Here is a 22,813-nt window from a genome sequence, read left to right as displayed (position 1 = left end):
TAAACCTGGCAGGTCACCTGAATCACATGGGAGGCCATTAAACCCCCCCCAAATATTCTAAATTTGGATTTCAAGGGAAGTGCTTGAAAGGAAGAGCAGGGAACCTGGATTAAACTCTAAAACCTTCTTTCCCTTACAATTGAATTAACCAGTGTAATTTGAAAACCACACTGCTTTGCTGAACAAAATTCCCGGAACCACTCCAGATTTGAAACATCATTCACCTGTGTCTTCACATTGGCAATGTGTTGTGCTATCAGAAGTTGAATTGCTTGTTTTAATGTGTTTAAGACAATGTACCTCCAAATCTGGCAGGACTGAGTTTAAATTCTGGCTCTGCTACTTATCATCTGAGTGATCTTGAATAAGATATTCAACTTCTCAGAACCTCAGATTTCTTAGCGATAAAATGAGGATGGTAATGACACCTTTTTCCTAAATTTATTGAAATTATCACGTGGGGGTAATGATAACAGTTAACACTCATTTTCAACTTGCTACGTGCCAGTCACTATTTCAGCTCATCTATTAACTCATTTGTTTGTAACAACTGTCAGAAGTAGGTTCAACTATGATTCCCACTTTACAGATGAAAAGATGGAGGCATCAAGAGGTTACATAACTTGCTAAGGCTTACACAACTAAACAGGATAGAGCTGATATTTAAACCTAGGCAATTCAGTCAAAATGTACTTTTCAGGATAGTGTGCTTTATACACACTTTACCCGGAGCTTGGAACACACTATGGGCTCCGTAACTATTAGCTAATGTTATAATCACTGCTTTTACCCAGGGACTTACAGCACAATTGTCACAGCTCTCCAGCATCTGCAATATTCCTACTTAGCTGCTTGCAAAGCCAGAACACCTGTGTCTTCATGCCCTCTCCTTTTTGTGCCCAGCCCCTGTCTCAGTGATGAGCAGGACAGCATGCATGGATCATTAACTTACTGAGACTGGGAACGTCAAATTCAAGACCTGTTGAATAAGGTCAGTAAGTAATAGTAGTTGCTGTATTTCTCATAAGTGTTGAAAAGGAGTCCTTTCAGAAATAAAATATGAACTCTTTAATCCTAATGTATTTTGACTTCTTCAGGATGCACAGGTGTCCAGGGAACTGTAGTGTCAGTATCTCTGAGACCTTAGGAGAACTTCTTTTGAATCTAAAGGAGGGGGAGTTGAAAGGCGTCTCTATTATAGCAAAAAGAAATTAGAGGGCTGATTCATCCTATTCTGTAGGGAAAGCAGAACTCTGCTCAGAGATCTTGAAGTAAGTAAAATGTGGTAGTTACTTTTGGAGGAAAATAAAGTACCATCGAACGTAGAATCTGATGGTTTCAGTGAAGGTAATAAATGGTGCTTGATGACAACTATATTCATTAGACATATTTGTGGCTTTCCTCCTCCTTTCTCTTACAGATAAATTCTCACTCAGGCCTACAGAGATAAGTGTGTGGTTTTAGAGATCGTGAGATCTGGGTTTAAGATCACTTTTGCTACTTTCCATATGTGAGATCTTGGGGCAGGACCCTCACCTTCTCTGAACCTTGGCCTACTTCTTTCTGAAATGTTGGTAATGGATATGGTTTGGATATTTGTCCCCACCCAAATTTCATGTTGAATTGCAATCCCCAGCATTGGAGGTGGGGCCTGGTGGGAGCTGAGTGGATCATAGGGGCAGATTTCTCCTGAATGGATTACTACCATCTTCTTGGTACTGTCCTCATGATAGTGAGTGAGTTCTCATGAGATCTGGTCATTTAAAAGCACATAGCACCTCCCAATTTGCTCTGTCTTGCTTCTGCTCTAGCCATGTAATGTGCCTGCTTCCCTTTCACCTTCCGCCATGACTAGAAGCTTCCCTAAGCCTCCCCACAAGCAGAGCAGACATTGGCATCATGCTTCCTGTAAAGCCTGTAGAACCATGAGCCAATTAAACCTCTCTTCTTTATAAACTACCAAGTCTCAGACACTTCTATATAGCAATGTAAGAATGGATACAGTAATACAGTAATTCTCTTACACTTATTGTAGAGATGTTGTGGGACAAAGTAAGACAATGTGTAAAAGCAATCTGTGCCTGCAAGTTCAGCCAGGCACTCTGTAGAGACTAATACTAGACCTAGGATGCTGTGAATTTTCATATTGGTACATCTGAGCCTTGGCAATCAGAGTGAGCCCCAGAACTGGCTTATGTTGAGGTCAATGACAAACCTTTGACATTTGATGCAATCAAAACCAAGCTGCTCTGTTTAAAATGCTTATCAAATACCTACCATGCAAACTGTGAATGTAAAAGTCATTGTCACAAAAGCCCTTTTTCAGAATCTCTAGCTTGCCGATTCTCTCAGATTTCTTATTGCCCTCTGGGTCAAAAACACTGCAAAATTTCAGTCCTTTACCACAACAAGCATTTATTTCTGGCATACACACCCGAGTGTTATCTGGAATGTGGCTGCTCTAAGCTGGGCCTCTGCTGGGCTTAACTCTAAACTATGGGTTGGGCTAAGGTCTGCTCCCTGTGTCTCTTATTTTTCTAGGGATAGCAGAAATAAAAGAGGCAAGCCCAACCACACAAACACATCTCAAGCCTTTGCTTGAACTATATCCAATAGTACCTGCTGGTCAAACTAAGTTACAAGGATAACCCAACTGTAAGACCATGGCAAGGTGATGAATGTTTACAAATACTGCAAATGGGCGAAGAATTAAGATCATATCTCATTCTATCACACCTGGAACTCCAAATTTCCCAGTGCTTTTAAATTTGTATGAGTTAGGTACTTTCAAGTCATGTAGAACAGACTCACCTGGTTTGGGTGAGTTAAGTCTATGGAAAGGGGACAGAGAACATGTAAGGAGACACTTATCCCATCTATTCCATCTTATCTTGATGGAATTAGAATTTGGGGATTCACTCCTCAGGGACAAAAAGCATTCGGGCAGGAAAGTGCCTGACACAAAATGGCTACTCAGGAAATGTTTATGGAGAGGACACTGAATTAGTGAGGAGCAGCTGTAGCACTGGTCACCTTGCCATTTTCCCAGAAATAGCCTCCGTTGCTCCCTCCTCTGTGGTCATCAATATACTCATGATTCAACTTCCCTGTCTTCTTTGGTTCTTCCAATTACTGCTGTATCCCTTCAACTCCCCAAAAAGATAGGATTCTGTTGCATTAATTAGCTACCTTTCTGTCTACTGGGCAGAGATCATATGACATGCTGCCTCGGTGGCATGAATCAGCCAATTTGTGTTTTGTTTTGTTTTGTTTTGTTTGTCTGTTTGTTTTTGAGACTTTGAGAAGGAGACTTGATCTGTCTCCCAGGCTGGAGTACAGTGTCATGATCTTGGCTCGCTGCAACCTCCACTTTCTAGGTTTAAGCAATTCTCCTGCCTCAGCCTCCTCAGTAGCTGGTATTACAGGCGCCTACCACCACACCCAGCTAATTTTTGTATTTTTAGTAGAGACGGAGTTTCACTATGTTGACCAGGCTGGTCTCAAACTCCTGACCTCAGGCGATCTGCCCGCCTCGGCCTCCCAAAGTGGTAGGATTACAGGCATGAGCCACCACGCCAGGCCATGAATCAGCCAGTTTTAAAAGGCTTCTTTTTAAGTTGCTGGTCACTGGTTCAATCGTGAAGATTGTAAGAACCATGCAAGGAATTCCCTATGGCTGCATTCCTCAGCAGGGGTCTGTGGGTTTTACTATTGCTTAGAGACTCAAGGGTTTTGTGTTCGCTTGCCCCGTCTCTTGCTTTGTGATTCTGCCTCTTGGAATTTGGAAAGATAACCTCGATCCAGCACAGAGAGGTCTTTCTCCCTTTGAAGTGTTCATCATGATCTGATGAGTCAACACTGCCTTGTCTCATTGTTTCCTACACTAGCTGGCTGGAATACTACCCTCCCAGCGGAGCACTCCCTGCCAGAGCATGATACTGCCACTGCCAATTGAAGTACGGCTGTGTTTTTACATCTTGCAGCAAAAACCCTCCTTCCTCAGTCATTGAAGACTGATGAGGATAAAAGGCAGCTAGGCCAAAACCAAAGCAATATAACCCAGGGGCGTGTGTGTACATGCATATGTGGTGTATGTGTGCATATATGCATGTAGTGTATGTATGAGCATATATGTGTGTGGTGTATGTGTATGCATGCACACACATGTGTTCTTTTTAATATAAAGAAATGCCTTTAAAGAATGAAATGCATTGGGGGCATCTGAGGTGAGGAGAGTTGAGGGAATGTTTTTTGGTTTTTTTCTTGGCAAATCAATGAAAGATAGAAGGATAAGTATGGTGACCCCTAGTGTGAAGTAGAGAAATTGGAGGCTGGAGTTACAGAGGTAGAGCTTGAAGAATGTGGAAGCTTCTAGCAGAGCTGAAAATGTCGATAAAGAGACTAAGTAATCAGCCAGGCATGGTGGCTCATGCTTGTAATCCCAGCACTTTGGAAGGCTGAGGCGGGCACATCACCTGAGGTCAGGAGTTCGAGACCTGCCTGAACAACATGGTGACACCCTGTCTCCACAAAAACACAAAAATTAGCCAGGGATGTTGGTGGATGCCTGTAATCCCAGGAGGGCCGAGACAGGAGAATTGCTTGAACCTGGGAGGCGGAGGTTGCAGTGCGCCAAGATTGTACAACTGCACTCCAGCCTGGGAGACAGAGTGAAACTCCATCTTAAAAAAAAAAAAAAGAAAGAAAAGAGCGAGTAATGAAGGGTAGATTCAGGAGTGAGACTGGATGCTCTCTCAGTAGACTGCTGTGTCTCACAAGATAGGAGGTATTCTGCTGATGAAAGCCAAAGACAGAGAGGACATTAGGTCAGAACGTTCCATGTGAGACTCTGCGCTCCTTGAAGCCTCCATTGTCTGATTTCTTTTTATATCTCCCGTGCCAAAGACCTAAGTGAGCCCTATGGACATTAGATAAATAAATTAACTTATTAAAGAATGAAAGAGTGAACTACTAAATTAATTTGAAATTGAAATATAGGGTAAGGCCTGCACTTACACAGAGAAAATCAACTTTCAAAAATGTACAAAGCAGACAAAGGGGAGAGGGAGAGAGAGAATGAAGACTGCATGGGTATCCAACGCTACCTGGAACATGGTGCTGTGAGTAGCTGAAAAAGGAAGAAGACTCCAAGGAATGGGGCTGTCTTTGGGGCCTATATTTATGTTGACATCACTCACAAGTATAAGTCTGCATTCCTGGGTGTCCTAGACAAGCATATAGTTTACACTTCAAATTACCTTTCGTGTTAGTAATCACTGATTTTGAATCTTAGCTGACTGTGGAGGTTCTGTTCTGCCTTTGACATGGCAGTGTGAGTTGGAGAGGGATAGGGAGATGAAGAAGCCACGTGTCCCAAGAATATCAGGATCCTATAAACTTATTCTGGGTGAGGCAATGGCAAGGGTGACCAGCAAAGTGGTGCCTGAAGGCTGGGAATCCAGTCATGTCAATTTTTTTTGTTTGTTTCTCTCTGGCGCTTTCTCTAGGCCCAGAGCCTAGATGAGGCTGTGTGGACCAGTGATGCAGTAGAGACTTTAATTTTCTCTATTAGTGCAGAGGATGAATAAATCTCAGCAGTCATGCTGTATTCAAGGTGCAGGATATTGCCTGCTTGTGTTCTCAATGCTGGCTTTCCTAGATTAACCCACCAATCCAGAAGTGACTTGTTTTCATCCCCATCCTGGCCAGTGACTCTTTAACCAAGCAATGTGATTTACATTTAGATGTTAGTTTTATCCCTTTGTTTCTTAATGAAGCTGCCCTTGTTAAAATCCCTGGGATCTAATTATAGAAATTATCTCCAGCCCCGGCTCTCGGTTCAACAACTGCTTAGCAAATTTCTCATAAGTCCCCCCACTTTTTTTTTTTTTTACCAGATCTCCTCAATAGCCATTTCTTGTCTCCAGGGTTTTTTGAAGCCCAGAGTCTTTTCTCGTCAGCCAATTCTCTTATTTCAGCCCTTCAGTGAAATATCTACATACTGGATCACATCATGATTTTTTTTTTCTGTGCAACCTCCCGCTTCACCCTGAAACAATTTACCCTTATCTGTGTTCCAACCCCAATCTCTAGTGACTAGAAGTCAGAGAGCCAACTGCCAATCATTCTAGAATTCAGCATTTTCAAAGTTCACCTTTGGAATGGATAGCCTCTTGTTCCGTAGAAAAACAAGGATCCTAGAAAAAACATCCAAACTACATTTCAAGGAGGATGACATCATCTTTATATTTCCCTTGGAATGACTCAGGAGTGAGGAAACAGGAATACATTACTGTGGTTCCCACTCATCTTGGCCTACCAAACTGTCCCATCTTTCTAGGTACAGCCCATCTTGTAAGTGGGTTCACCTGGGTCCCTCGTGGATTTACGTTCAGGATTTCACATCACTTGGATGGCAGTCTAGCCAAGGAAGCCAAAAGTTTCCATATCTTTCTTGCCATTTGTGTGGGTTTTTTGGTTTGGGTTTTTCTTTGGGACAGAGTCTCACTTTATCACCCAGGCTGGAGTGCAGTGGCACAGTCATGGCTCACTGCTGCCTTGAACTCCTGGGCTCAAGTGATTCTCCCACCTCAGCCTCCTGAGTAGCTAGAATTACAGGTGCATGTTACCAGGACCAGCTATTTATTTATTTGTTGTGGACATGGGGTCTTGCTCTGTTGCCTAGGCTGATCATGAACTCCTGGCCTTAAGTGATCCATCTTGGCCTCCAAAGTACTGGGATTACAGGTGTGAGCCACTGTGCCCCATGGCATATCTTTTTAAAATGAAGACTTTCTTATCAGATTTCAGCACCAAGGCTCATACATGTGTTGACTCAAGAATTAAAGGGCTTTAGTTTCATGTGCTGGCACTATTCAATGGCTCTGGTTTGAGAACAATTTTGAAACCCTACTACTCTCATTGGAAAAGAGGGCAGTAATGGTGCCTACCAGAGATAGGGCGTGAGGAAGCGGTGGTAGCATCTCTGCCGTGCACCTGCCATCCTTGATTTGATAAAGACCAGAAGCACATCTGATCACACCACCTTGCACAATGGCCTTCTCCAAAGCAACAGTGACAACTTAGATGACCTGGAAAACTATTTCAAACTAATAGCAACACATCTACCAAGAGTTATTATAAATGACACATTCAACTGAAAAATTGATCACAAACCCTTGTTAGGTATTACATGGGTCACATTTGCAATAATTTTGGTTTTTACTGCTGAAAGACAAATTTAAGGTAAAAATCAAATAGTTTAAAAGTACATATTTTAATATGCCTTCCTCTTAACATTCCTCTAGTAAGGGGGAAGATGTAGAATTTGGATATAAATTGGCCAGCCTTATGTTGATTTATCTTTAACGCAAATTTCAACTCCTTCACTTCAGATGCCATGAACTGCAAGGCCCTTGTTCAGTCTGGCTTTTCATCTCTTTCCTGCCCAAGTCCAATTTAGCTCTTATGAAACAACCAGACTACTGCAATCCCTCATCTCACGGCAACCTCCAGGACATAATTTATAAAACTTTCCCTCAACACGTGGGTGGCCAAATAAGTGATCAAAGGGCAAGTCATGATCTGAGGGCACGGTAACCTCAAGCAACTGCTGATGTGAACATTGCGCGTGGCACGGTGAAACTCAAAGGACTGCTGATTTTGGCAATAAAAACGATTGTGTCTATAAACTGAGAGAATTATAGAAGTTTGAGCACAGCTGATCTTAGCCTTGAACATGGTTGAGGAAGAGGGAAGGAGAAATTTAAAACTTTAGTTCTGCCAATTTAACAAAACCACTTTATATCATTATCTAGGATGCAAGTGATATATACAAATTTACCAGAACCTTTTCCATTAATCAAAAAGAAGGTAGTATATGAGCTGGAGGGTCAATCATGTCAAAAATTTCAGAAAGGGATGAGGCAACCATTTCTAGCAGATTGTGTTCCACTGAAAGGAGCATTGAGGAAGTAGAAGAGTATTTCGTAGAAGTGAAATGGCACTGATTAACCTCATTAAGGACATGACTTCCTCATGCTTTAATAGGAAGTGGTAAACTTCAGAATGAGACCAGTACTGTGTCGAAGTATGTCCTAGCCCAGCCTCTGCTGCGAGCTAGCTGGGCAAGCATGGCCTTATCTGTTTCAATATTCTTATTTGTGAAATGAAGAGCTTGGCCTGAAACCAGCAGTTCTCAAACTTTCCTGGGCATCAGAATCACCAAGGATGTTTGTAAATGTTTTAAAAGTCAATTTTCAAGACTCCATCAAATGGGGATTTTGATATATACAATCAAAGTTAAATATATGTATATATAAAAAATGTATTTAAGTTAGAGTTTCATGTCAGTGAGACTTTGTGCTCTATGTGGAGAGAGACTGGTTAACAACCAGTCAAGGGGCAGGGTGGGGATATAATTCAGAACTTTAGGGATAATCTAACATTCTAGAATTCTGCAGTGTTCTGGAACAATACCCCAAGGTCAAAAAGCTTTAACTAAATGTTTGTATGATCAATAAATTGTTCTGTTTTAAAATTAGCCTATAAATACATTTTTTTAAAGCAAATGCTTAATTTCAGTACTACATGAAAAGAGGGTTATATATAAAAAAAAGTTATTATATGGTTCTTGGCATCAAGCGGATTAAAGTCTACTTTGAAATAAAGACAATAATAAGTAGTTGACCCCATAAAAATTAAGCAATAATGGGAAGAAGTTCAGAGGAACAGAAAATCAATTCATGCTTAGAAGATAATCAAATTATTGGTAAAAATGAAGGTGCTGATTAGGCATGTCCTTGGCTACAGAAGGACTCAGGCTTGCAGGTTTAATGACCTTTAGCTGAGACCACCCCATGTGTCCATCTGCCTCAGGATACTCTAAGTCTCTTGGCTGAAGCAAAGTCTTCCTTAAACAGGGCTTCCATTGGGCCATGCCAACTATTTTTTGTTTGTTTGTTTACTCGAGACTTACCAGGCCCTATCTTCTGATTCCACATTGGATCTTAGGTAGGTTAATTCAGTTAATATATTAATAACTGTCTGTACTCTTTCTGCTCTTGATATCTGCTTCCGTCTGTTAACAGTTTTTCACTATTCTTTGTGGGTTAATTTCATGTTTTATCTCCCAAAGGTAGCCCAAGTTCCCTCCTTTCCAGTTGTCTTGGGCTGTTCCACCATAGAGCATTGGTGCTGCCTATACTGCTGTTCTTGATTTCAGAGAATATTCTACATCTTACAAATACTTACGCTCATTAAACTACTGATTTAAGTTGTTACAGGTTTTGAGTTACCACTGGCTTTTGACTCAGTTGAAAAAAACAAAGAATGGTCCAGGGTGAGAGAGGTGTGTCAGTTGACCCCATGAGGACTGTAGGAACTGATCTTAGACTTCCTCACCAGCCTCTTTGCCAAGCCCAAATTAATCATCATTGTGAAGTAGTGTTGGGCAATGTTTGAAGAAGTTTTCTGTAAGAATCTATTTTGGATTAATAGCAAATAATTGCAGCTGAGTCAGCATTAAAGACATGTTATATCAGACTGTGTCTTATAGTTCAGAGGATGCTGCTTCTCAGATGGGACTTAGCTGAGCACTTCTTACACCTCTGGGGAAGCGTCTATAGCATTGTACCAAAAAACACAGAAAACAGGCCACTGAAACAAACACCAGCAGACATAGCGCTGGCAGGATCTAACAAGCAGGTTTTCCTGAAATGTCATTTTGACAGGGTTATAGTCAGGTGGAATCTCTTAAGCACAGTGCTCACCTGGTGCTTGGTTCTTTAGTGCACAGAGAGGGGGCTGCAGAGGATTAACACGGAAGAAGGACGCACTCCCCCTCCGTTGTTACCCCTCCCTGCAAGATCCTAAAGTCCTGATTCTTTCCCCATCATTATATCCCTTTTCAGGAACGGAAATGTCTTCTGCAGAGCCAGCCCATTCCCTCTGGTGCTGGTCTCAGGGGAAGTACAGCATCTGGCTCCCACCCTCCATCTAATTACCCATCTGTTTGTGGGGAGGGGAGGGATGTTCTATTCCCCTTCTCTTCCCAAACATTTTAATGTGCTGATGCATGAAGACGACAGCAGCTGCACCTCAGAACCCATCCTTTGTGCATCATGCTCACTGGCTTAGCTTTTCTGTTCAGTTCTTGGATGGAGCTCTTTATTGATAGAGACCCACATCTCTAACTCCTCCTCCTCATGACTTAGTACACCTTGACCCTTGCATTAGACTGCCCCAGATTCCATGTTGCTCACTGATTCAGCATCATCAAGCCTCAGCGGGGTGCCTGAGACCCCCACCTTTAGGAAGGAACAGGGATTTCCCTGCTCTGCTCTTGGCCTAGGGCTTCTATCAGCACCAGCAAAGACACCATGGAGAGCGTAGCCTTTCATCCTAATCTCCCAAACTTTACTCAACTAATGGTCCCTTTGGTTATTTCTCTCTCACTCTGGAAGCCATGTTTAGAAAGAGCTGATATACTGAACAAATTGCACTTAATAAATATTCATTCATTTTCCCTCTTTTTAAAAATTAATCAAGTTCTCTGTAAGGAAGAAAAACTTATTAGTCTTTGACAAATGAAACAACCAATCTACACTGATATCTTCATTGATAGTATTCAAGCCCCAAACACTTCTTAGCTGGCTCAGATGATCTGGTTAAGGGGAACTTTGTCAGTTTAGTTCTGTTTTGTGAAATACTGACGCATCTCAGACTACTGTTAATACCTGAGTAAAGTGGTTAAGAGAATAACTTTGGACATAGAGACACATGGGTTTCATTTGGCCATATGCTAGTTACATGACCTTGGGCAAGTTTCTGAACTTGATGCAGTTCCATTTCTTCATGGGTAAAATTGGGATAATTATACTATTGATCCTGTAGGATTATCCTGAAGATAGAATGCATAATGTTTACGAAGCACTTAGTACAAAGAGGCATAAAGCAAGAAGTGAGTAAATGTTAGCTGCTGCTATCTTTTTTCCTGTCATTTTAATCACCACTATCAATTATCATCACAACCCAAGTGGCTCAGGGATGGAGGGACCCCAACTAGGATGCTGTCTCCATTCTAGGGGAAACATTTATTCAACTGAACTGTGGCCAGAACTCATAGTGAATCCCACTATAGCCATCCTCCGTTTTGCAATAGCAAATTTTGCTGGGCACATGGTCACTCAGCTAAAGACTACTTTCTCCAGCCACCTTGCATCTAGGTGTGGCCACGGAACAGGGTGACGGCCAATAAGACACTAGTGGGTGTGATGTTTGCACATTAATCCATGCCTTTGAGACTTAGGAAATCTATTTTCCCTTCCTATTTTTCTCTTCTTCAGCTGAAACACAGACATGGTGGTGAATCAATCTTCAGTTAAGCTGAAAAGGGTAACATGGAATAGATGGCATAGTAACAGGATGCATCCCCAATACCATCAAGCCACCATTCCAATTCTGGACTGCCAACCTAGACTCTTAAATAAGGGAGAAAAATGTTCTTGTTACTTTAAACTACTGAATCTGATATCGCCTATTATAACACCACGGTGTATCGTAAAAACACACCAAACAACTATTTTCAAAATAGATGTGATACTTCTCCCCACTTATATAACTTCTGAAAGCCCAAAGCCGTTGCATTCCCCCACCCAGCTTGGCATGGTTTACTTCTGATTGGATATAACTAGTTGATAACAGGGATCATGCTGCATCCATTGAGGAGAAAGATTATTCAGCTCCCTCACGGGCTGCTGGGGAATCGATACCTTTTAATTGTGAGAAAGTACGTTGTGTTTACATTTTACACAGTGGCAAGTGGAAGGTCAAATCACAATCCTCACACCCTTTATCAAAACCATGCGTCCCTGTTTGTCAAGTGAGATTCAAAGTGGGATGAACTTGGAAAGTTCCCATCTTCCTGTTTTCTCCCTTGTTTGTTTATATGGCTGTGCTTTGCAAGATTAAAAGGCTTACCGGGAAAAAGCATAGCAGAAGGAAGTAAAACCTTCAGGCAGATGAAATAACTCTTCCATTTTAGGAAAAAAGGCAATTAGTCATTTGAGGTTTTCTGGGTGGGACAGTGAGTAGGAGGTCATTATATTCCTTTCCTGTTGTATATTGAAAATCAGCTGAGAAGTAATGAAAATGGTAAGGGAAAAAAAAAAAAGAGTAAGCCTCCTTCCTCTTCCGACGGCCTCTACCCCATGACTCATCAGCTTCCTGAACTGGAACAACACTGAGCTTTATGACCATGGAAATGTCAGCTCTGAGAACAGTACGTGCTTCTTTGTGTGAAGATCTTAGGCAGCTGTGCAAAAGCCAGCCCAGGATCCAGCATGGTCCTGCTTTATCTCTCTGTCTGGCTAGTCTCCATGTTCATTAGAAATGTCTGATGTCTTGACAAGCACTCTTTGGATTTGCTGTGGAGTCAGGTCATACATTGAAATCAGCAAAAACATTAATGATAGCAACAACAAAAACAACCTTGTTTAAGTTTTACACCTTATAAGGGGGCAATATTAGCCTTGTAATAAAAATGAGGCAACTGCAACTTGGAAATATTAGGAAATTTATTTAGGATATCTTAGAAAATCACAATGAGAGTAATGATGATGACAATGATGGTAGCAATGGTGATGATTATTATGGTAATAATTACGATAGTGATGGTGATGATGATGATGGTGGGGGTAATGATGATGGTGATGGTGGTGATGAAGATGATAGTGATGGTGATGGTGATGGTAGTGATGGCAATGATGATGGTGATGATGATGATGATAGTAGTGATGGTGAAGGTGGTGATGGTAATGACGGTGGTGATGATGATGGTAGTGATGGTGATGCTGATGGTGGTGATGGTGATGATGATGATAGTAGTCATGGTGATGGTGGTGATGGTAATGACAGTGGTAATGATGATGGTAGTGATGGTGATTATTATGGTAATGATAATTATGATAGTGATGGTGATGATGATGGTGATGGTGATGATGGTAATGGTAGTGGTGATGATGGTAATGGTAGTGATGATGATGATAATGGTAGTGATGATGATGATGATAGTGATGGTGATGATGATGATGGTGGTGGTGGTAATGGTGATGGTGTTGGTGGTGATAGTGGTGATGGTGTTGGTGGTGATAGTGGTGATGATGATGATAGTGATGGTGATGGTGGTGATGGTAATGAGGATGGTGGTGACAATGATGATAGTGATGGTAATGGTGGTGATGGTAATGACGATGGTGGTGATGATGATGATAGTGATGGTGATGGTGGTGATGGTAATGAGGATGGTGGTGATGATGGTGGTGATGGTGATGCTGATGGTGGTGATGATGGTGATGATAGTGATGGTGATGATGGTGGTGATGATGATGGGTGATGGTGATGATGATGGTAATGGGTGGTAATGATGATAATGCCTTACTCTGGGCTAGGTATCGTGCTAAACATTTTACTAACAAGCAAATGTGTAAAATCACAGTGCTCAGTATTGTGATTGACCCTAATACGTTTTCACTAATTGTTGGCTTCAGGGCTAGGACTAGAGTGAGGTGAATGAGGTACTGTCTTTGGGTCAAAATTTAAAGGGATACCAAAAGACTCAGTAATCAAAGTAAATAATATTTAATGCAATATTTTATAAAAATAAAAATTAATGCAAAAATCTATGGTAAACAAATGTCAACACTTTAAATAAAGGTCCTGTACATGCATAATACATTCTGTTCACCTCCCCCTAATCCCACCCAGATGTCTCAGCTAATGGCAATCTTATTTTATACTTGATAAAACCAGTCTGAGCCCAAGTTTTTCTTATCCCCATTTTATAGATGAAAATACTGGGCCCAAGAGATTTTTCCACAGTCACATAGCTAATATGTGGAAAAGCTGGGATTTGAGCTCAGATATATCTAACATAGAAGTTCAGCAGTCTATCTAGCTTCTAAGGTAAGTTTCTGTCACAACATTAAATATTCACTATCATTTTCTGGGCTATTTTTAAATGGTAGCGAGTCAAAGAGATTAACTACCAGTTGCAGTTCTTATCAGGCTAACAGTGTCAGCTAAGGTGAATCTGATACTAGTAGAACTCTAAGAATGTGCATTTATTAAGTATGCACTCGTATAAATAATATATCTAACCTACTTAGAAACTCTGTATAGAAGACATCAGTGTTGTATTTCACAAATAGAGAAAGAGAATCTCAGAGTTGAGCACTCACAGTCATGGTCAATTCATGGCAGAGTTGGTGAACAGCTCAAATTTTCTAGGTTGACATAATCCTGTCCTTTCTATGGCTTCAAAGACATCCACGTTTGTCTCCTGAGCCTGGAACTTTTTATATTTCGCCATACAGACCTTCCTAAGATACTCACTTTGCTTGTATCATTTTCCCTAGAATAACTATTTTCTAAGACACATTAATGCATTGATTTTAATAACATCTTGTGTCTTATGTAATTTTAAAAATCAGCATATATTAACTGGGGACATTTTGACAAAAGAGAAAGAAAGAACATAGCAAAAAAGCATTTCCAACTTCCATAAATAAGCAGGAATATCACTTTGGTGAAGTGCTTTTCTATTTTGTTTTGTTTTGTCCTGTTTTTGTAGAGTGACATGTAACTTTTTTTCTGGACAACCTGTCCTCTTGGTAATGATAAAGCATGATGATAAAACAAATGAGATCTCAGGACTAGACTTTTCTGTCCAGGAAATACTCTTGACTTCATCTGTCTTTACCTCTGCTTGGACCTTGTTCCATCCAATATCTCATGCCACTCTCAGCCTTCCAATCTAGATCCTTCTCTTGGGTCATTCTCCTCTGCTATGAATTAGCAGACATTGGCCTTGTCCTCTGACAAGCAGTTATCAGCACTTATTCATAATTGGATTTAATGTGTTCCATATACTTAGAATAACATATACATATAAACAAAACTTCAATATAATCTTAGGGGTTTCACAGGCTCCCCTAAATCTCACTCATGTACCTCTTAAGCCTAACTTAAGAAACCCAGCCACGTAATTTCCCCCTTGATCCTTTTTTTTCTTTTTTTGCAGACACTGCCCCTTCTCATTTTTAACTTTCACCAACACTTTTCCTGATAAAGAAGTTTTCACTCTCTGCGCTATAATTTTCGTTATGCACATGAATATTTATCTTAATCAAGTTTCACAGTTAACCCCTCACTCTATCCTCCCAAGAACATCCCTTCAGGCAGCAAAACGCATATTCTTCCAGGTTCCATCAGCAGAAACTTTCCCGCATTTGATACTTGAAGTGCATCACTATGGTGAAAGCATCCCTCTTCTTGTTTTTCATTATGTTACATTCTTTTGACTTGCCTTCTTATCTAACCGTGTATCTTGTAACTTCCATTTAGCCCCCTTTTCTCTTTCAACCTCCTTATTGTAGATACTTTCTAATGTTACTAGCATTTAAGTTTTTTTTTTCCCCCTCCTTTGTCAGTCGCAAAGCTCCTACGGCTCAACTCTTGTTGCACATAACCACAGGGAGGTGACTTGAAGAAATTTTACCAAAATGTTGTATGACAAACTCCAAATAATAGGATTTAAGAGAATACCACTTGTTCTTACCTGTTCAATTCTGTTAACAGGGAAGAAATATCACATAGCCACATAGCACATGTTTATGTATACAGATATGTCCTTACATCAAAATAAATTCTTGATGGTACCAAGATACATGTTCAAGGAAACCGTAAAACATTGGAAAAAAAATCAATCAGAAGTGATTATTTTCTAATCTATGGTCAGGCACAGTTTAAGCATGTCACCAAAAGTTAAAATAAGCTGAAAATTGGTATCATTGGCTACATAAAATTTTAATGCTTCTGTACAATAAAAACTGGATAAGTATGAAAGCAAATGACATGTTTAAAAACACAATTTGCACTATATATTCCAAAAGGCAAGGACCCCTTTCCAGCAGCTGTCGTCCAGCACATATTTAACATTTCCATATATCTATCTCCTCATCAATAAGATGAGGCTAATGACACTGCCTCTGCGGTCCTTCAAGAAGCAGATGGGATAAAAGAGTGTGCACCGGTAGCTCTAAACCAGGAACAATTTCACCCCCTGAGGGCATTTGGCAGTGTCTAATGACATTTTTGGTGGTCACAGCTGGGGGATGCTACTGGCATCTTGTGGGTAGAATTCAGAGATGCTGTTAAACATCTTGCAATGCTTAAGACATCCATACGGAACAAAAAAATATCCTGCCCAAAATGTCAGTAATGTTGTGACTGAGAAACCCTGGTCTATACAGGGTGGAGGATGTTGCAGAGCGTTTGGTACCTGGTAAGTGCTCAGTACATGTCAGTCATTTTTACATCTGTTGGGCAATTCTATGTAAATGCCTTGTCCCTAGGAACATGCATAAGTTTAGCTTTTTTTTTTTTTTTGAGACAGAGTTTTGCTCTTGTTATCCAGACTGTAGTGCCAAGGTATGACCTCAGCTCGCTGCAACCTCCACCTCCCCAGGTTCAAGCAATTGTCTTGCCTCAGCCTCACGAGTAGCTGGGATTAGAGGCGCCCGCCACCACGCCTGGCTAATTTTTTGTATTTTTAGTAGAGATAGGGTTTCACCATGTTGGCCAGGCTGGTCTTGCTCCTGACCTCAGGTGATTCACTCGCCTTGGGCTCCCAAAGTGCTGGGATTACAGGTGTGAGCCATGTTACCCAACCCCGAGTTTATCTCTTAAGGACAGAACGTTACTTGAGGGACAGCTTACTCATTCTATGCCTATTTGCTTTTCTCTTTTTCCTCAGCACTTTTCACTCTCAGCTTCCCCTTTCAAACCTCAACTGATTTTACTACCATCCAGATGTATCACTTCTGTCCTGAAAAACACATAGAACTTCCTTTGTGAATTCTTACTGCTCTACTTAACTACTTTTAATCTGTTTATGTGAGAATATTGTCATGATCTTCTAGTAGACCATAAGTCCCTTGAAGAAAAAGATGACTTTATATTTATTCTAAGAAAACCCTGTGGTGACCACATAGCATAGAAATCTGCACAGAGGGGGCAAGTAACTTACTTTTGCTTAGCAATTCCATCTTCTTAAGTCATTCTTTCAATTGAGAATGCATTTCTAGCCTTCTGTTGGAGCCACTTAGCACAAGAGTGTTGCATTGGTGTGAATTCCTCCAACCTGTTTAAATGAGTTTATTGTGCATTCAAGTGAGGGTTATTCAGCATGTTCAAGCAAATAGTGACCAATAACGATAATGGATATTTTTTCATCTCTTCCTGCTCCAATGGGCCAGTATTCAAAATGCCATTGCTCACATGAAAACGGAGCCGCCAGACCATGTCCAGGGCCTCAACCAGGGAGCTGTCACTTTCATTTTAATTTAAAAAAAGAGAAATTGACTGGAAGGTATTTATGTAAATCAGTAAAGTTCTAAGGAATTATCTGGCAGCCATGTTAATGGATGTGCCACTCTGAGAAGCGAATCTCACATTTTGCTTCTCTTGTCAGAAGGAGTTCTGTGTGGCCATTTACACCTACGGATGATTGGCTCTGACCCAGAGGACATTTGATGTAAAGGATGTTTTGTGCATGTCAATGAGTTCTGTCCAGGTGGTGGGATCCAGGCTCAAGACACATGATGCAGAAGATCACTTTTGACTGGGGGAGCTATGGGAAGCCCTTCCAAGTGGGCAGAATGTGCAATTACTGTTTCAGTAAATTTGTCTCAGGAGAGCTGTACACCTCAGGAATATCATATGATAGAAAAGGGAAGACAAAAAAGGAGCTCACCTTAAAAGTTCCAACCACATTCCGGGGACAGTTTGTATTTGACTCATTCATTTATTCCACAAATGTGAACTGAGCACCTCAACGTGCCATGCTGTCTTCTAGGCACTGAAGATACAACAGTGGATATGATGGGTTGAATGTCGGCCCCAAAAACATACGTCCACATCCTCATCCCTGGAACCTGTGATTGTGACCTTCTTTGGAAAAAGGGACCTTTGAAGATGTAGTTAAGAATCTCATAATGAGAGGAGCCTGGATTATCTGGGTGAGCCCTAAAACCAATGACATGTGTCCTAATAAGAGACACACAGAGGAACAACACAGCAGAAGGTGGAGACGGCCATATGAATATGGAGGCAACTCTTGGAGTGATGTGGCCAAAAGCCAAGAAACACCTGGAGCCACAGGAAGGTGAAAAAGGCAAGGGATGGAATCTCCCCTAGAACCTATGGAGGAAGTGTCATCCTGTCAACATCTTGATTTTGCAGCTTCCAGAACTGCTAAAGAAAAATTTCTGTTGTTTTAAGCCACAAAGCTTACATGGTTTGTTATAGCAGCCACAGGAGATTAGTACAATAGACTAGATGGACAAAAACCCCTGCCTTTGGGATGTGTTCATTCTAGCTTGGTGCAGACAGGCAATAAACAAATAAAATGTATTCAATGTTGGGTTGTGATCAATGTAACAGAATAACAAAGCAGAATAAGTGGGGAAGAGGTTTGATTGTGAGTGGAGTGATCGTCAGGAAAGATGCTACTGAAAAGGGGCATTCAGAGACTGGCAGGAGGTGAGGGAATGTGCCGTGTAGGTATGTGGAGGAAAAACTGTCTAGATAGAAGGAATGAAATTGCAAAGGCCGTGACACTGGAGTGTGACTAGTGTATTGGAGAAGATATAAGTCAGCAAAGGGTGAGAAGACCAGATTATGTAGGGCTTTTACTTGTATTTATCCATTGACTTAACACTTATCTGTTGAGCATGTACCAAGTATATTGTTTTACGATATTCTTGCAAAAGCCTAGAGAGGTAGGTAATAAAATTTCCACTTTGAAGAGGAAAACACTGAATACTTGCCCAGCATGACTCAACTCATATATGGCAGTACTAGAATAGAAATCTAAATTTGATGCCAACCCCAATGTCCTTTCCCCAACACTGGAATGACTTATGTAAATATTTATCTCATTTGTAATTTGTCTGTGTTTTCAGTCCCATATGACAGTCTTGATAAGCCCAGCTGGCCTCTGAGGCCAATGCAAATATATTTTGAGCTGAGAATTGCTCTTGGGCGGTGAGAGGACTGTACTTTGGAAAAGGTCAAGGACTGTGGATTGCTGTCTCTCATGGTGTCTTCAGAATGTTTCAGTAGCTTCATGACTCCAGGTAGCATAGCACTGATAATTTATCTCTTTAACTGGCTTAACTGGGTTTTTTTTTAATTTTATATCTCAAAAATCCAGGCTCATAAATAGGGACAATATGGAAAATGCTGTATAGGGAGAATAAATAAATATAATCAGATTAGTAACATTTTATCATTGATGCAGCTACTAAGCAAGGAAAAGAGAACAAAGAAGGAGATTTATTTCTTATGCAAGCAAGTATAGCTCAATTGCAAACCTCTCAGACTTGAATAGTTCACGTTGATCACTGCATATCATGTCCTGGAATGTTACAGAAAGCAGCAATGGAGAGACAGGTGGAGGAACTAAAATTAACCTTACCTCTCTCTTGACATAGCATTAGATCACAGAGAAGATTACTACTACCCTTGGGCATCTGTGACTATTCCATTCAAAGGTTCCTTAGAATGTTTGATGGAAGCAGTTACAGAAATGTGAACAGGGCTTAACAAGCATGCTCCATCCCCTGAATAATTCTGTATAAACGAGAGCTTACATATCTATGATGCCTGTCACTTCTTTTATATTCTCCTTTAGTTTGTTTTGGGGAAAATCCTAAGTGAATTTGCTTCATGTAAATACTGTACCTCCTCATCGTATTAACAAAGGAAGAGGTAGGAGAATCAAGACAATTGAATGTGTCAGACTAAAGTAGATAATAAATGCTCTTTGGAAAAAATTGTTCTCAGTCAATGAGAGGGAATTCTGATGTGATGAGGAAATTTTCTTGGGTTAATGGATGCAACTATAGAACACTGAGTCTACCAGCAGAAGCCTATAGCCCCAGGTCAGCTGAATCCCTTCCTCATCCCTTGAGTATCTGCGTTCCCTTACAGCCAGTCTTGTAGGAATCAGGGATAAAGATAGGAAAGCAGGAAGAAAGGGTCATAGAACGCGGCAAAAGGCTCTGGGGGCTCAAAAGGAAGAACTCTGAATTCGCAAAACACTATGCCAGCTCAGACCTGGGCATCCAAACCAGTTAGGTTACTGGCTAACAGCTGTACTAAAGAATGCTACAAAAACAGAAGCTTAAACAAAATAGAATTATACTTCTTCCTCATAAACCGGTCCAGAGCAGTAAAGTAACTCTTCTTTTGAATGTTATGCAAGGACCCAAGTTTTGTTTTGTTTTTTTCTCAATACAGAGTCTCATTCTGTCACCCATGCTGGAGTGCACTGGTGTGATCTTGGCTCACTGCAACCTGTGCCTCCCAGGTTCGAGCAATTCTCGTGCCTCAACCTCCCAAGCACCTAGCACTACAGGTGTCTGCCACCACACCCAGCTAATTTTTTGTCTCTTTAGTAGAGATAGAGTTTCACCATGTTGGCCAGGCTGGCCTCAAACTCCTGACCTCAAGTGATCCACCCACCTCAGCCTCCCAAAGTGCTGGGATTACAGGAGTGAGCTACTGTGCTGCCTAGCCAAGGACCCATGTTTTGAAAAGGCTGTGGATTATCATCTCACATTACATCTCCAGCAAGTTACAGCAGCTTTGTGACTCCAAGTAGCATTGGACAGATGGCACTTGTCATCCCCAGGGTGGTGTCCTCTTTCCTACCTCCTGCACCATAGCTAGGCTTTAGGAAAGAGACAGGGAGGAACAGGAGAAGAGCATCTTCCTTTTAAAGGACATTGACTAGAAGTTTCTCCTACTACTTCCTTTCATTCCCCATTGAGCAGAGCTGAGTCACATGGCCATGGCCAGCTGCAATAGCGTCTGGGAAATGTAGTTTCTAGCTAAGTAGCCAGGCACTTGAATAAAACCCAGAGGGTAGGAGATGAGATTCCATTATTACAAGAAGACAGAGTTTCTGCCAGGGCCCTAACCAGTGGCTTCTACCCTTCACAGCTGCACACAGCTGGATTTTGGATGATTATTTCACTGTCTCCACTTTAAGTTTGCAAAAGAGGGAATTTTTCTACCAAAGCATAGGAACTCCAGGCCCCAGCCCCACCTCACTCTTTCTCCCTTTTCATTCTCATCTCTTTCCACTTCCCTACATTTTGTAACCTGTGGGCATACTAAAGTACCAACGTACGCTTAGCTGCAGGCATGGTACCCCCATGACTCAGTGCCCTGCCACCACCCCTGAGCTAGGCCACTCCCACCAACAACCTCAGGCCTTCAGATGCCCAATTTCCGTGTAGAGCTTTGAACAGTGTTTTCCAGTTGTGAAGGGCAAAGGAAATTCTCCAATTATTTGTGTGTTCATCTTCTCTACCTCCCAGGTAAATAGGAGTTGTCTCACCATTATAGCTTGTTGCAGAAACAGCATCAAATTCTCATCACAGCTCATGCATGCCTTCTCACCAGAAGTACCCTAATTGGTTCTCTAACTCCAACAAGAGAGCTAGGCTTTTGTTTCTTTTGCTTTGTTTTGTTTTGATTTGCTCCTTTGAAAATGTTTATGGTGAGCTCAGTTATTAAAAACAATTCCTGGCAGAGGATTTAAGAGGCCTGGCAGAAATTATGTAAGCTTGTACAGTCCTCTTCACTGAAAATGGGTAAATCAGATAGCAGACATTAAAAGATTAAAGTATGACTTCTGTTGTATTATTTAGAACATTCTTGTCCTAGCACTGGTGTTTGGTTTTTTGGTTGATTGGTTTTGTTCAGTTGTTTTTAATGTGGCAAAAGTCCTTAATATGTCATTGACAATATAATTTAACTTTTTTTTGAAATGTACTCAGTTCAGAGTCAGCATTACATTTTGTGTCGTTAAGGTCGGTAGCTTAAGATAGCTTGTGCTTCAGTTGCACAATACTGGGCTCAGCTCTCCTTTAACTGAAAACTTTCTGGTAATTCTCATCTACTGGCAGCTCAGTGGGGGCATTTTCAAGTCTCAATCACATCACTCTAATAGAGAAACAAAAAAGACCTAACACAATAGTAAATGACCATGAGCTTATTGCCATGTTGGGTGTATGCTTTTAGACCCCAGTGATGATACAACCTTTCATTAATACAGAGAGGAAAACAATTTTGATCCAAGAGGCTTTCTCCCAGGTGCATCAGAAAAAAAAGTTCAGGTATGTCTCCTGAACAGTTTTGACTAACACAACTTACTTTCCCCCAGAATAGCTGCTCTATAAAAAATGCCAAAGCCTGCCTTTCAGGGACAAATCAAAGGCTAAGCCTGAGGACGATGGAGTGACTTAAAAAAGACTAGCCAAGCGCTTGACTGCTCATTGCAGCCTTGATAACACCATTCTTGGTGGTGCCATTTGCTCCTTGTCGACAGCCCATATCCCAGTGAGGATTATTCACTTTTGTAACCACTGATTTGCCTCTGATAGTGTCTAAAGAAGCAAATAATGATGAAGTGAGCTGTAACTCCAACAGAGTTTGAAGGGAGCCAGGAGCCCTTACTGATGTTTAAAAACTGGTTCTTTGCAAAATCGTGGCAATTTTATTTTCAGAAACTGGTTTCATCCGAGTAAGATATTTGGATGGTTTAGAATAGAATAACTCCATTTCTTGAAATTCACCAAAGTAAGGAACAATGTAATTTGCCATGAAAATTTTGCACATTTCATTTTTCTTCAAAATACCCAGTCTTGAATGATTTAAATTCTTTTTTTTTTTTTTTTTTTTT

At 41.0% G+C, this 22,813-nt stretch overlaps 1 protein-coding gene and 1 long non-coding RNA gene across 2 annotated transcripts in view; one reads left to right on the top strand and one right to left on the bottom strand.

Annotated features, from left to right (window-relative positions):
- Positions 1 to 6,234, bottom strand: part of LOC105546783 — a 36,081-nt gene extending 29,847 nt beyond the window's left edge. Inside the window, exon 1 of the long non-coding RNA XR_001007141.1 lies at positions 6,064 to 6,234. This is a non-coding gene — a long non-coding RNA (uncharacterized LOC105546783). The remainder of the gene's footprint in view (positions 1 to 6,063) is intronic.
- Positions 1 to 22,813, top strand: part of LOC105546816 — a 540,685-nt gene that overhangs the window by 367,394 nt on the left and 150,478 nt on the right. The window lies entirely within an intron of this gene.

Source organism: Mandrillus leucophaeus, unplaced genomic scaffold (genome assembly GCF_000951045.1).
Source record: "Mandrillus leucophaeus isolate KB7577 unplaced genomic scaffold, Mleu.le_1.0 Scaffold37, whole genome shotgun sequence".
In the NCBI taxonomy this organism is placed as follows: domain Eukaryota; kingdom Metazoa; phylum Chordata; class Mammalia; order Primates; family Cercopithecidae; genus Mandrillus; species Mandrillus leucophaeus.
The sequence above is the reverse complement of the archived record's forward strand: the minus strand, read 5'-3'. Positions and strand labels throughout refer to the sequence as shown.